Source organism: Triticum aestivum, chromosome 2A (assembly GCF_018294505.1).
Source record: "Triticum aestivum cultivar Chinese Spring chromosome 2A, IWGSC CS RefSeq v2.1, whole genome shotgun sequence".
Taxonomy (NCBI): Eukaryota; Viridiplantae; Streptophyta; class Magnoliopsida; order Poales; family Poaceae; genus Triticum; species Triticum aestivum.
The window spans coordinates 60,059,892-60,074,017 of NC_057797.1; positions in this window are offsets into that span (position 1 = coordinate 60,059,892).

Genomic DNA, 14,126 nt, shown 5'->3' on the forward strand with positions numbered 1-14,126 from the left:
CCAGTTGCAGGAATAAAATTGCTTGGCCATTGCATGTGAAAGGCTGGAAAGAAATGTCGGTTTAAACAGTTCATTCATAGTGATGCATAAGGTGCAACAGAACAGCAGGAATCCAAGTATGAGAAATTGATAAACCGGAGGGTGATACAATTATGAATGACAAGGCGGCAAGTGGGAAAAGAGATATACACATATTATTAAACCAGAGTATGACGATGGAGATAAAGGGATTGCCGGTTTACAAGGGGACTAATGGTATGTGATAGATTGTTTTCTACAAAGGTAAACCGCCTATGTAATGAAGAAGATACAGATCTAAGGCAAGAACGACTAAGTAAGGTAAAACAAGTTTCACAAGGTCATATGGAAATTTTGGATCTACCGTAAGACAGGAAAAGCAAAAAGATTTAGACCTAAAAAGGTTGGTCCCGAAGCAGTTCACAAAGATCCAGATCAGTTTTTATGCGCGTAAGGATTTGTTGTGATAGCAAAAGACAGGGAATGCTATAGCCACTACACGAAATACATCAAGCTTAAGGTTTTTATCCATGGACTAAGGAGGAACAGGAAAGAACAGTTGCCGGAGCTTCGGTGAACTTCGATGAACACTGAAACCCTAGGTAGATCTATAGAGGAGGAAGGGGAAGATCTTATAGCGGATGTTGAAGCAAGCAGAGATATGCCGCGGCCCTCTGGTGCAACCAGGTTGATGCAGCGGCCAACGGAGATGCAGAGGCGGAGCTCAGCGGCGGCGGCGATGCTCGGGTGTAGGGTCGTCGCGAGAAGGAAGAAGAAGCGAAGAGACGGAGGGGAAAAAGGAAATGACCCTTGGCTCTATTTATAAGGTAAAGGGGGGAGGTAACAGGCGCGAGAATCGAGGGGCCGGAATATTGGATGCCTAACAAGAGTGGTCACCTTGATTGTCGGAGGTTCATTAACTGAAGGTGAGATGTATTATTTTTAAATAACAAGGTGACGCCATGGCGATTTATCATGATCCTGGAGTATGACGTCACGGCGGTTTACAAGATCAAGGCGAAGATGCAAGGGAGGAATTTTTCTAAGTGTTGAAGATTGACCTGAACAAGTTCAAACCAATCTGGGGCCTAATGTTGGGGATATTACTACTGGACGTAAACTGGCCAGGAGTAGCCGGATTGACTTTATGAAGATTAGAAGCCCATGAAGACATAAGGATAATGGCGCTTTACAAAGGCCCAAGGCCCAAAGGCGAGTTAAGACCTGTAGATGTAAACCGACCTTATTATGTAACTTGTATTGTAAGGTAGGAAGGGTAGAGACCGAGCCGGACACGATTATGATCCGGCCTCGCGACTCTGTAAACCGGCGGGCGTCAACCTATGTATATAAAGGGATGACCCAGCAGCGGTTTAGGGATAACAGACAACAACTTGAGAGCCAGGCAAAGCGGATTCGCTCCCTGGTCATCGAAACCCCAGCAACACCAAACACAACTAGACGTAGGCTTTTACCTTCATCGAAGGGGTCGAACTAGTATAAAAACCCTCGTGTCCCTTGTCCGGTTTAACCCCTTTAAGCTAACCTATAGCGATGGCTCCATGACTAAGTCCTTTCACGAGGACATCTGCCGTGACAAACACACGACACCTCTAGAACACACATCAATTGTTCCTAGCCGTGTGCAGTGCCCACCTCCACAGTTAACACCTCGGTCATATCGTCGTAGTGCTTAGGCGAAGCCTTGCGCTGGTATCTTTATCATCACCGTCACCATGTCGTCGTGCTGACGGAACTCTCCCTCGTGCTCAACTGGATCAAGAGCTCGAGGGGCGTGATCATGCTGAACGTGTGCTGAACACGGAGATGCCATACGTTTGGTACTTAGATCGGTTGGATCGTGAAGACGTTCGACTACATCAACCGCGTTACTAAATGCTTCCGCTTTCGGTCTACGAGGGTACTTGGACACACTCTCCCCGCTCATTGCTATGCTTCTCCTAGATAGATCTTGCGTGATCATAGGATTTTTTTTGAAATACTACGTTCACCAACAGTGGCATCCGAGCCAGGTGTATGCGTAGATGTTATATGCACGAGTAGAACACAAAGAGTTGTGGGCGATAATAGTCATACTGCTTACCAGCAATGTCTTACTTTGATTCGGCGGTATTGTTGGATGAAGCGGCCTGGACCGACATTACATGACCACGTTCATGAGACTGGTTCTACCGACGTGCTTTGCACACAGGTGGCTGACGGGTGTCTGTTTCTCCAACTTTAGTTGAATCGAGTTTGACTACGTCTGATCCTTGTTGAAGGTTAAAACAACACACTTGACGAAAAATCGTTGTGGTTTTGACGCGTAGGTAGGAATGGTTATTGCTAGAATCTCGTAGCAGCCACGTAAAACTTGCAACAACAAAGTAGAGGACATCTAAATTGTTTTTGTAGGGCATGATGTGATGTGATATGGTCAAGACGTGATGAGATATAAATTGTTGTATGAGATGATCATGTTTTTTTAAAGTTATCGACAACTGGCAGGAGCCTCATGGTTGTCTCTTTATTGCATAAGATGCGAGCGCCATATAATTGCTTTACTTTATTGCTATGCGATAGCAATAGTTGCAAAAGCAATAGTTGGCGAGAGGACCATGTGACAACATGTTGATAAAGATCAAGATGATGGAGATCATGGTGTCATGCCGGTGGCGATGGAGATCATGACAGTACTTCGGAGATGGAGATCAAAGGCACAAGATGGTGATGGCCATATCATGTCACATATTTTGATTCCATGTGATGTTTATCTTTTATGCATCTTATTTGGTTTAGTACAACAGTAGCATTATGAGATGATCCCTTACTAAAATTTCAAGGGATAAGTGTTCTCCCTGAGTATGCACTGTTGCGACAGTTCTTCGTGCTGAGACACCACATGATGATCGGGTGTGATAAGCTCTACGTTCACATACAACGGGTGCAAGCCAGTTTTGCACATGCAGAATACTCGGGTTAAACTTGACGAGCCTAGCATTTGTAGATATGGCCTCGGAACACTGAGACTGAAAGGTCGAACGTGAATCATATAGTAGATATGATCAACGTAGTGATGTTCACCATTGAAAGCTACTCCATCTCACGTGATGATCAGACATGGTTTAGTTGATATGGATCATGTGATCATTTAGATGACTAGAGGGATGTATATCTAAGTGGGAGTTCTTAAGTAATATGATTAATTGAACTTAAATTTATCATGAACTTAGTCCTGATAGTATTTGCATATCTATGTTGTAGATCAATTGCTCGCGTATAGCTTCCCCATTTTATTTATGATATGTTCCTATAAAAAGCTAAGTTGAAAGTTGATAGTATCAATCATGTGGACTAGGTCCGTGATATGAGGATTATCCTCATTGCTGCATAGAACAATTATGTCCTTGATGCACCGCTAGGTGACAGAACTATTGCAGGAGCAAATGCAGACATTATGAACGTTTGACAACCTCGGTATGATGACTACTTGATAGTTTAGTGCACCATGCTTTATGACTTAGAAACAGGGCTTCAAAAATGTTTTGAAATGCCATGGAGCATATGAGATGTTCCAAGAGTTGAAATTGGTATTTCAGACTCATGCCCGAGTCCAGAGGTATGAGACCTCTGACAAGTATTTTTGCCTACAAGATGGAGGAGAATAGCTTAGCCAATGAGCATGTGCTCAGAATGTCTTAGTACTACAATCACTTGAATCAAGTGGGAGTTAATCTTCCAGATAAGATAGTGATTGACAGAGTTCTCTAGTCACTATCACCAAGTTACCGGAACTAAGTGATGAACTATAATATGCAAGGGATGACGAAAACGATTCCTCGAGCTCTTCGCGATCCTGAAATCGGCGAAGGTAGAAATCAAGAAAAGCATCAAGTGTGGATGGTTGACAAGGCCACTAGTTTCAAGTAAAAGGGCAAGGGAAAGAAAGGGAACTTCAAGAAGAATTACAAGCAAGTTTCCACTCCCATGAAGAAGCCCAAAGCTAGACCCAAGCCTGAAACAGAGTGCTTCTACTGCAAAGGAAATGGCCACTGGAAGCGGAACTGCCCCTAATACTTGGCGGATAAGAAGGATGGCAAAGTGAATAAAAGTATATATGATATACATGTTATTGATGTGTACTTTACTAGTATTCATAGTAGCCCCTGCGTATTTGATACTGGTTCAGTTGATATGATTAGTAACTTGAAACATGAGTTATAAAATGAACAGAGACCAGTTGAGGGCAAGGTGACGATGTGTGTTGGAAGTGATTCCAAGGTTGATAAGATCACCATCGGACACTCCCTTTACCTTCGGGATTAGTGTTGAACCTAAAATAAATGTTATTTGGTGTTTGCGTTGAGCATAGTATGATTGGATCATGTTTATTGCAATATGGTTATTCATTTAAGTCAAAAATAATTGTTATTATGTTTACATGAAATAAAACCTTCTGTGGTCATACACCCAAGGTGAATGGTTTATTGAACCTCGATTGTAGTGATACACATATTCATAATATTGAAGCTAAAATATGCAAGGTTAATAATGATAGTGTAACTTATTTGTGGCACTGCCGTTTAGGTCATATTGGTGTAAAGTGCATGAAGAAACTCCATGTTGGTGAGTTTTTGGAATCACTTGATTATGAATCACTTGATGCTTGCGAACCATGCCTCATGGGCAAGATGACTAAGACTCCATTCTCCGGAAGAATGGAGTGACCCACTGACTTATTGTAAATAATACATACCGATGTATGTGGTCCGATGAGTGTTGAGGCTCGCGGCGGGTATCGTTATTTTTTGACCTTCGCAGATGATTTGAGTAGATATGGGTATATCTACTTAATGAAACATAAGTCGGAAACATTTGAAAAGTTCAAAGAATTTTAGAATGAAGTTGAGAATCATCGTGACAAGAAAATAAAGTTTCTATGATCTGATCGCGGAGGCGAATATTTGAGTTATGAGTTTGGCATTCATTTGAAACAACGTGGAATAGTTTCGCAACTCACGCCACCCAGAACACCACAGTGTAATGGTGTGTCTGAACATCGTAACCGTACTTTATTAGATATGGTGCGATCTATGATGTCTCTTACTGATTTACCACTATCGTTTTGGGGTTATGCATTAGAGACAACTGCATTCACATTAAATAGGGCACCGTCTAAAAATCCGTTGAGACGACACCATATGAACTATGGTTTAGCAAGAAACCTAAGCCGTCGTTTCTTAAAGTTTGGGGTTGCGATGCTTATGTGAAAAAATTTCGACCTGATAAGCTCAAACCCAAATCGGGGAAGTGTGTCTTCATAGGATACCCAAAAGAAACTATTGGTACACCTTCTATCACAGATCCGAAGGCAAGATCTTGGTTGCTAAGAGTGGATCCTTTCTAGGGAAGGAGTTTCTCTCGAAAGAAGTGAGTGGGCGGAAAGTAGAACTTGATGAGGTAATTGTACCTTCTCTCGAATTGGAAAGTAGCTCATCACTGAAATCAGTTCCAGTGATGCCTACACCAATTAGTGAGGAAGTTAATGATGATGATCATGAAACTTTAGATCAAGTTACTACCGAACCTCGTAGGTCAACCAAAGTATGATCTGCACTAGAGTGGTACGGTAATCCTATTCTAGAAGTCATGTTGCTAGACCATGATGAACCTATGAACTATGAGGAAGCGATGATGAGCCCAGATTCCGACAGATGGCTTGAGGCCATGAAATCTGAGATAGAATCCATGTATGAGAACAAAGTGTGGATTTTGGTGGACTTGCCCGATGATCGGCAAGCCATTGAGAATAAATGTATCTTCAAGAGGAAGACGGACACTGATAGTAGTGTTAATATCTACAAAGCTCGACTTGTCGAAAAGGGTTTTTAACAAATTCAAGATGTTGACTACGATGAGATTTTCTCACTCGTATCGATGCTTAAAGTCTGTTTGAATCATGTTAGCAATTGCCACATTTTATGAAATCTCACAAATGGATATCAAAACTGCATTTCTTAATGGATTTATTAAAGAAGAGTTGTATATGATACAACCAGAAGGTTTTGTCAATCCTAAAGGTGCTAACAAAATGTGCAAGCTCCAGCGATCAATCTATGGACTAGTGCAAGCATCTCGGAGTTGGAATATACGCTTTGATAAGTTGATCAAAGCATATAGTTTTATGCGGACTTGTGGTGAAGCCTGTATTTACAAGAAGGTGAGTTGGAGCACTACAACCTTTCTGATAAGTATATGTGAGTGACATATTGTTGATCGAAAATGATGTAGAATTTTATGGAAATAATAAAGGAGTGTTTGAAAGGAGTTTTTCAAAGAAAGACCTCGGTGAAGCTGCTTACATATTGGGCATCAAGATCTATAGAGATAGATCAAGATGCTTGATGAGATTTTTCAATGAGTACATACCTTGACAAGATTTTTGAAGTAGTTCAAAATGGAACTGTCAAAGAAGGAGTTCTTGCCTGTATTGCAAGGTGTAAAGTTGAGTAAGACTCAAAACAGAACCACGACAGAAAATAGAAAGAGAATGAAAGTCATTCCCTATGCCTCAGCCATAGGTTCTATAAAGTATGCTATGTTGTGTACCAAACCTATTGTGTACCTTGCCATGAGTTTGGCAACAGGGTACGATATTGATCCAGGAGTGGATCACTTGACAGCGGTTAAAATTATGGTGAGAAGGCTAAGGAGATATTTCTCGGTTATGGAGGTGATAAAGAGTTTGTCGTAAAGAGTTAGGCTGATGCAAGATTTTAAACCGATCCAAATGACTCTGAGTCTCAGTCTGGATACATATTGAAAGTTGGAGCAATTAGCTAGAGTAACTTCATGCAGAGCATTATAGACATTGCAAAATGCATACGACTTTGAATGTGACAGACCCATTGACTAAGCTTCTCTCACAAGCAAAACATGATCACACCTTAGTACTCTTTGGGTGTTCACATAGCGATGTGAACTAGATTATTGACTCTAGTAAAACCCTTTGGGTATTAGTCACATGGCGATGTGAACTAATCATATGGCGATGTGAACTATTGGTGTTAAATCACATGGCGATGTGAACTAGATTATTGACTCTAGTGCAAGTGGGAGACTGAAGGAAATATGCCCTAGAGGCAATAATAAAGTTGTTATTTATATTTCATTATATCATGATAAATGTTTATTATTCATGCTAGAATTGTATTAATTGGAAACTTAGTACACGTGTGAATACATACACAAAACAGAGTGTCCCTAGTATGCCTCTACTTGACTAGCTCGTTAACCAAAGATGGTTATGTTTCCTGACCATACACATGTGTTATCATTTGATGAACGTGATCACATCATTAGAGAATGATGTGATGGACAAGACCCATCCGTTAGCTTAGCATAATGATCGTTTAATTTTATTGTTATTGCTTTCATCATGACTTATACATGTTCCTCTGACTATGAGATTATGCAACTCCTGAATATCGGAGGAACACCTTGTGTGCTATCAAACGTCACAACATAACTGGGTGATTATAAAGATGCTCTATAGATGTCTCCGAAGGTGTTTGTTGGGTTGGCATAGATTGAGATTAGGATTTGCCACTCCGTGTATCGGAGAGGTATCTCTGGGCCCTCTCAGTAATGCACATCACTATAAGCCTTGCAAACAATGTGACTAATGAGTTAGTCATAGATGATGCATTACAGAACGAGTAAAGAGACTTGCCGGTAACGATATTGAACTAGGTATGATGATACCGACGATCGAATCTTGAGCAAGTGACATACCGATGACAAAGGGAACAACATATGTTGTTATGAGGTTTGACCGATAAAGATCTTCATAGAATATGTAGGAGCCAATATGAGCATCCAGGTTCCGCTATTGGTTATTGACCGGAGATGTGTCTCGGTCATGTCTACATAGTTCTCGAACCCGTAGGGTCCGTACGCTTAACGTTCGATGATGATTTGTATTATGAGTTATGTGATTTGATGACCGAAGTTTGTTCGGAGTCCCGGATGAGATCACGTACATGACGAGGAGTCTCGAAATGGTCGAGAGGTAAAGATTCATATATAGGATGATGATATTTGGACACCGGAAGTGTTCCGGGTGATACCGGGTCACCGCGAGGGGTTCTGGGCAACCCCCGACAAAGATATGGGCTTAATGGGACAAGTAAGGGAAGACATCAGTCCACAAGGGGCTGGTGCACCCCCTATAGGGCTAGCCACATGGGGAGAAAGGGAAAGGAGAGGAGGAAAAGGAAAGTATGAAGTAGGACTCCTACTTCCTGCCCCTCCCCTCTCCTTCCTTTCCCCCTTTTCCAAATATGGTAGGGGGGCGAATAGGACTAGGGGCCCAAGTAGGATTCCTCCTACTTGGGCGCATCCTCGGCTGCCTCCCTCCCTCTCCCTCCTTTATATACGTGGGGAGGGTACCCCTAGAACACACATCAATTATTCCTAGCCGTGTGCGGTGCCCCCCTCCACAGTTAACACCTTGGTCATGTCGTCATAGTACTTAGGCAAAGCCCTGCGTCGGTAACTTCATCATCACCGTCGCCACGCCGTCGTGTTGACAGAACTCTCCCTCGTCCTCAATTGGATCAAGATCTCGAGGGACGTCATCATGATGAACGTGTGCTGAACATGGAGGTGTCGTACATTTGGTACTTGGATCGGTTGGATCATGAACATGTTCGACTACATCAACCGTGTTACTAAACACTTCCGCTTTCGGTCTATGAGGGTACGTGGACACACTCTTGATAACCCACAACTATAGGGATCAATTTTAGCCTCTTTTGATAAGTAAGAGTGTTGAACCCAACGAGGAGCTAAAGGTAGAACAAATACTCCCTCAAGTTTTATCGACCACCGATACAACTCTACGCACGCTTGACGTTCGCTTTACCTAGAACAAGTATAAAACTAGAAGTACTTTGTAGGTGTAACGAGATAGGTTTGCAAGAATATAAAGAGCACGTAAATAAAAACTAGGGGCTGTTTTAGGTAAAGAAGCAATAAAGTTAGTGTAGCGAGTGTGGAAAAGTGGTGGTAGGAGTTGTGAAATTGGCCCTAAGCAATTGACTACTTTACTAGACCTATAGCAAGTTTTATGTGGGAGAGGCCACTGCTAGCATGTCATCCCTGACTTGGAATTCTATGCACTTATGATTGGAACCATTAGCAAGCATCCGCAACTACTAACGTTCATTAAGGTAAAACCGAACCATAGCATTAAGATATATTGGTCCCCCTTCAATCCCGTATGCATCAATTTCCATGCTAGGTTGAAGCTTCTATCACTCTTGCCCTCCAATACATAGTCCTATCAACATACAACTAACCTTATGGTGTGATCCACGCGCTCGCTCATATGATGGGTACCAAAGGAAAGCAACATAACCACAAGCAAATTAAACCAATAATAGCAATTCACCAATTACCGATAGGACAATGAAAATCTACTCAGACATCATAGGATGGCAACACATCATTGGATAATAATATGAAGCATAAAGAACCATGTTCAAGTAGAGGGTACAGCGGGTTGCGGGAGAGTGGACCTCTGTAGATAGATGGGGGAAGGTGATGAAGATGTTGGTGAAGATGACAGAGGTGTTGGTGTAGATCGTCGTCACACGATGATGGTCCCGGCGGCGTTCCGACGCCACTGGGAGAGAGGGGGAGAGAGCACCCCTTCTTCTTCTTATTCCTTGAACTTCTCCCTAGATGGGAGAAGGTTTTACCCCCTGGTCCATGGCTTCCATGGTGACGGACGGGCGAGAGCTGCTCCGGGATTGGATCTGTCTCTCTGTCTCTCTCTGTTTCCGCGTTCCAGATTCTGGCCTTTCACCGCTTCTTATATTGCCAGAGATCTGTAACTCCGATTGGGCTGAAATTTTAACATGATTTGTATCCGGATATTGGCTTTCTTGCGGCGAAACAAGGGCACCAACCGCCTTGCGGGGTGGCCACGAGTGCCAGGGGTGCGCCCACTCCCTAGGGCGTGCCCCCTGCCTCATGGCCCCCTCGAGCATCGTCTCGCATTGATTCTTCTTCCCAAAAATCACATATATTTCAAAAAAATATCTGTAAGTTTTTATCCTGTTTATACTCCGTTTGATATGGACTTTCTGTGAAACAAAAAGCATGCAACAAACAGGAACTGGCACTGGGCACTGGATCAATATGTTAGTCCCAAAAATAGTATAAAAAGTTGCCAAAAGTATATGAAAGTTGTATAATATTGGCATGGAACAGTCAAAAATTATAGATATTACGGAGACGTATCAGCATCCCCAAGCTTAATTCCTGCCCATCCTCGAGTAGGTAAATGGTAAAAAGATAATTTTTGATGTGGAATGCTACCTAGCATAATCTTGATCATGTAATCTAATCATTGCATGAATATTAAGACACAAGTGATTCAAAGCAATAGTTTATCATTTCACATTAAGACAATAATACTTCAAGCATACCAATAAAGTAATCATGTCTTCTCAAAATAACATGGCCAAAGAAAGTTCATTCCTACAAAATCATATAGTTTGGCTATGCTCCATCTTTGTCACACAAAATGTTCAAATCATGCACAACCCCGATGACAAGCCAAGAAATTGTTTCATACTTTAGTATTCTCAAACTTTTTTTAACCTTCACGCAATACATGAGCGTGAGCCATGCACATAACACTATAGGTGGAATAGAATATGATGGTGGATGTGGTATGGATAAGACAAAAAGGGAGAAAGTCTCACATCGACGCGGCTAATCAATGGGCTATGGAGATGCCCATCAATTGATGTCAATGCGAGGAGTAGGGATTGCCATGCAACGGATGCACTAAGAGCTATAAGTGTATGAAAGCTCAAACTGAAACTATGTGGGTGTGCATCCAACTTGCTTGCTCATGAAAACCTAGGGCACTTGAGTTAGCCCATCGTTGGAATATACAAGCCAAGTTCTATAGTGAAAATTCCCACTAGTATATGAAAGTGATAACTCAAGAGACTCTCTATATGAAGAACATGGTGCTACTCTGAAGCACAAGTGTGGCAAAAGGATAGTAACATTGTCCCTTCTCTCTTTTCTCTCATTTTTTCCTTTTTATAGGCTTATTTGGCCTCTCTATCTCCCTCTATCTTTTTTGGGGCTTCTTTGGCCACTTTTATTTTGATAACCACACATGGAACAATGTTCTAATAATGATGATCATCACACTTCTATTTACTTACAACTCAATATTACAACTCGATATCTAGAACAAAGTATGACTCTATATGAATGCCTCCGGCGGTGTACCGGGATGTGCAATGATCTAGCACAGCAATGACGTAAAAAACGGACAAGCCATGAAAACACCATGCTAGCTATCTTACGATCATGCAAAGCAATATGACAATAAATGATCAAGTCATGTATATGATGATGATGGAAGTTGCATGGCAATATAACTCGGAATGGCTATGGAAATGCCATGATAGGTAGGTATGGTGGCTGTTTTGAGGAAGATATAAGGAGGCTTATGTGTGATAGAGCGTATCGTATCACGGGTATGGATGCACCGGCGAAGTTTCCACCAACTCTCGAGGTAAGAAAGGGCAATGCACGATACAGAAGAGGCTAGCAATGATGGAAGGGTGAGAGTGCGTGTAATCCATGGACTCAACATTACACTACAAAAAAATACACTTCTGTGATGATACGTGTTTGTCACAGTAGGTCACGCTTTTTGTCATGCATGTACATCCATGACAAATTTATGACAGAATCAAGATAGTCATACCTGTGCTGTCGTAGAAGTGTTCCATGATATTACCAAAATTATCATCATGGAAGTGTCCACTTCCATGACGATAAATCACGTGTCACAGAAGTGCTTTCGTCAAGGGTGACCGACACGTGGCATCCACCGTAACGGAAAGCCGTTAAGCTATTGGGTCCAGTTTTGGATCCGATAACCCGTTAACAGCCCCGACCAATGGGGATTTTCCACGTGTAAAATCATCATTGGCTGGAGGAAACACGTGTCAGCTCCGTGTTGGCACAGGTGTCACTCATCCAATGGGCGAGATGCGCCTATGATATGTTAACACGTGGACCGGCCCAAAAGTGGCCCATAAAGTTTAAATGGGTCGGCACAACTAAAGGCCCACAAGATTTTGCGGACCATAATGGGACGACCTAGCTAAAGGCCCACAAGATTTTGCGGGCCATAATGGGCCAGCCCAGGTAAAGGCCCCCAAGATTTTTGCGGGCCATAATGGGCCGGCCCAGGTGAAGGCCCACAAGATTTTTGTGGACCATAATGGGCCGGCCCAGCTAAAGGCCCATGAGATTTCACCGACATTAATGGGCTGGCCCAACTGTAGGCGCACAAGATTTTTAGGACCCTAGTAGGCTGGCCCATTAACTGGCTGCCATGTTTTGGGCCAAATGTCGATCCATATTTGATCCGGTCCATTAATGGTCTGCCACGTTCCGGGCCTAATAATGTTCCATATGAGATCCGGCCCATTAAAAGCCTACCACGTTCTGGGCCAAATTACAGCCCAGATTAGGTCCGACCCTTTATGGCCCATATCAGATTTGGCCCGTCAACTGGACGCTACGCTTTTGGGCCCATTTGCTAAATGCCCATTTAGTAATTCGGCCTGATAAAAGCCCGTCATATAGTTGGGCCTAACTACGGCCCGGTTTGCATTTGGCCTGCTCGCAGCCGATAATCTAATTGGGCCAAACAAGGACCGAGACAATTTTGTCCTGTTATAAGCCCATGAGCTGTTCGGCACGTTTCAGGCCCAACCTACTTTTCAGCCTCCTAAAGGCCCATTGAGTTCTCTTGGGAAAATAGGGCTGCCGGTTTACTCGGCCTATTAAAGGCCCGAATCTACTAGTGGGCCAGTTTACATTTAGGCATGTTAACGGACCAAGATGACGGGGCCCATGATGCGGATCATACATGGCGATTTGCATGACGGCCCGATTATGTACCGTAATTTTACGGTTTGGCCGGTTTACTGCGAAGACAGGATATATATACAGTAAAATAACTACAACATCATGAATAAGAAAAAAAAACCTAGACTATACAATAAAGAAATTACGGCATATTACATCCACTGGGCATCAAAGTTCGCCACTACGATAATAAAGCACAAGCAGACATCATATTACATACACTGGGCATCAAAGATTGCCACCAGTGCAACTAAACATGCCGACAAAATAATATACAAAACCGACAGCACTTCAATAGAGTTCAAGAAAGGTTAGCCCTGCTCGGGAGCTGCAGCGCAAGCAGCTGAGCAAGCTGGTGAGACTGCACTTGTTTGACACTTATATCCTCCTCACTCTGAAAGATAAACAAGCAGACAGATGACAGGTTTTGCACATATAAGTATCAGTGCTGACAATTCATCACATTTCTTACTGACGAATAAAGTGACACAGTTTAAAATAGCATTAACACAATATGGTATTGTTCAGGTCAAGACATGGCAAGAAATGATATTGTGAAGGAGTTGGCAGCTTCACGACACCACTGGATTACAGATCAAGAACTCATAAGTATCAATGGTCAGTGTGCTATCAATTTATCCCATTTCAGATTGGTAAAATAAGATCACTTGCTCTGTATAGTTTAATTTACATGGTATGAAGAAGGAACTTGGTTGTACAACTGAAAATTTAAATTGAGAACGACAAACTTTTGTTTATGAACTGGAGTACATAATAAACTTTAAACATGCAATTTGATGCAAACACCAAAAATAAATAGTTGTTGTAGTCATGCCTAACCAAACATACACAACAAAGTTTGAAGGCTTGAGAAGGACAAACTTAGATTATTGGTGAAGGCAGGCTCTATAAAGCCCTTGTCCATGCTGATGGGGGGGGGGGGATTCAAGAAGTTTACCACAGAATCTTCTTCATAAGCATTGCCTTTATTCTACATTTTGTTAAGAGTAAATATAGATGTGACAATATAAGAAAAATTGAGAATATTTAAGATAAGATGAAGAGTGATGCTACATAACCAAGTAGCTATAAATGTAAGTATAGCGATACAGGCAAAAAGTACAGCCAAG